The 2468-nt window shown below is 47.1% G+C and overlaps 1 long non-coding RNA gene across 1 annotated transcript; it reads left to right on the forward strand.

The window, feature by feature from the left end:
* The first annotated feature begins 351 nt into the window (after positions 1-351).
* Positions 352-2220, forward strand: LOC110341897. Its single transcript, XR_005874956.1, has 2 exons — positions 352-509; positions 1177-2220. It is a non-coding gene; the product is annotated as an uncharacterized LOC110341897 (long non-coding RNA).
* Positions 2221-2468: the final 248 nt, after the last annotated feature.

The following is a 2468-nucleotide window of genomic DNA, read 5'->3' on the forward strand; positions in this document are numbered from 1 at the left end:
GTGGGCCTGGGGTTGTGATTTCCTGTGGTCCTCGTTGCCTGGACCAGTGCTCATGGCCGCATGAATGACTCTCTGATGGTGAATGTGTGGGCTTCAGATGATGTCCTAGGGGGACAGGTGCTGTCTGCAGCCTTTCCTCCTGGTGCCCCTGAAGTCATAGCATCTCCCCCTTTGAGTCACAGCCTGCTCCACGTCCTCAGGGCTGAGATCTCCCCTGAGGCATTTTCTTGTTTTCCTCTTCTGGAGGAGAGGAGCAGAGCCAGAGAAGCACAGGCTGCAAAGTGAAGTGTGGCTCAGATTTGATAAACAGGCAGGAGATTTCACAGCAATCAGGAGAGAAAAGAACAGGCATTGGCCCTGAAATTCGCAATGCAGGCTGCAGGCTGCAGGCTGGAGGGGCTCTGCCTCCCACAACTGGATTAGGAAAGCCATCAGGGAAGATCACTGCCTGGTCCTGGTGCATTCCACCCCTGGAGGCTGCCTTGGCTGACTCCCTCCAACCCCCACAGGTAGGGGTACTCCCTGGGAAAGGGAGGTATGGATGAGGCCTCCAAATGTAGTTGGGTTACGGTGGGACTGCAGAAGGGCCATGTAGTACTTGATATTCATTTGGACCTCCCTGATGAAGAGCCCTGGCACCTGAAAATTCCTGAATCACAATTGTCACAGAAGTAACACCAGTCAAGTTCAGAGCAGACAGGATCTGGGAAGATGATTGACAGCTACTGAGCACACAGGGCTCATACATGCTCACTCACAATCATTGCACTCCCACATTTAGACCTTTATCCACCCGAAAATCAAGGTAAAACTTCAGAGCTGGGGATGTAACTCAGTTAGTAAAGTGCTTGTCTAGCACGCATTAGGTCTTGGGTTTGATCCCCAGCACCATAGAAAACCAGATGTCATGGGGCTTGCCTGTAATCCCAGCGCTCAGGATATGGACAGGAGGATCAGGCATTTAAAGTCATCCTCAATTCCATATTGAGTTTGAGGCCAGCCTGAACTATATGAGACCCTATCTCACAAAAACCAAAATGAATGACTACATTAATGTATATATAGATAAACTACAGCAAATAATCTCCACCCGTCCTTGATTTTCCAGGCAAAGTGTTGCTATATAGCTCAGGCTGGCCTGAAACTCAGGATCCTCCTCCTTCTCCTTCCTCCTAGGTTCTGCTGTTTGGCGGATGCAAGTCACTGTGGCCTACACACCCTGACATTCTTCCGGCTTTCCAAGAGTACTCACTCTTAGGAGATAAACTCTGGCTGGTTTGATCCCTGCTCTGAGGCCTCCCAGGGATCCCATATCCCTCGGTTTTCTTTTACCAGAGCATCTGCTTTCTGGAACAGCACTGCATATTTGTGTTGACTTGGCTTTTGTCTGCTAACTCTGTAGGCTCTGGAACATTGAAGACAACTATGACAACAGCAATGATAATAAAAATGATCATAATGATTATGATGATGATGAAGAGAAGGGGACAATCAGTGTGTACCAAAACTCATTCTGTACTGCCTAGTTTCATGTTAACTTGACGTAAGCTAGAGTCATTTAGGAAGAGGTACTCTCAATTAAGAAAATGCTCCCATCAGAGTAGCCTGTGGATAAGCCTGTAGGGTATTTTTTTGATTGATGATGGATGTGGGATGTACCAGCCCATTGTGGGTGGTGCTACCTCTGGGCTGGTGGTCCTGGGTTCTATAAGAAAAGAGACTGAATAAGCCACGAGGAACACGCCAGTAAGCATCGCCCCTCTATGACCACTGCATCAATCCTTTTCTGCCTTGAGTCTCTGCCCTGACTTCCCTGCATGATAGACTGCAAGCTACAAGATAAAATAACCCTTTCTTCCCCTAGTCGCTTCTGAATGCTGTGCTTTAAGCACATCTGTATGCAAATGCATTTAGCATTTATTTCCCTCCCAAATGGAACCACTGTTACCTCCTCCATTTTGCAGATGAACAACCTGAAAGCAGGGATGTTGATTTCTCCGTCCACTGCTGAACTCCAGTAGACAGACTTGGCTACATAACAACAGCATAAGTGCTATCAGAAAAGGGAGGAAAGGGACAGGGACTCTGGTTCACTCAGTTGGCTCTGCCCCTCTGCCCATCTCTCCCTCTGTACTTATATTGCAAAAGCCTGTGAAGAGTTTGTGTGTACATCAAGAGAAACTTGTTTTTGTCCCCAAGGAGAATAAAATTACAACCTAATATGCAAGGATAACCTATACATCAAAATTATGATAAAGTAAGGTTTAAAGTCTGTAATGAAAATATAAGGTAAAAAACCCTCACATGCTCTACTAATCTTAAATTCACCATTTAGGATGCATTCATGGTGCTGGAACTGGGATGCAGGGTGAGTGCTCTGTCTGGGTCAGATGAGGTCATGCCTGCCTCTCACCCTCAGTGTTGCAAAGGGGAGAAGGTTCCAGACTGACCTCCCACTGACTTCTGTA

Source organism: Mesocricetus auratus, unplaced genomic scaffold, assembly GCF_017639785.1.
Source record: "Mesocricetus auratus isolate SY011 unplaced genomic scaffold, BCM_Maur_2.0 Super-Scaffold_100691, whole genome shotgun sequence".
Classification (NCBI taxonomy): domain Eukaryota; kingdom Metazoa; phylum Chordata; class Mammalia; order Rodentia; family Cricetidae; genus Mesocricetus; species Mesocricetus auratus.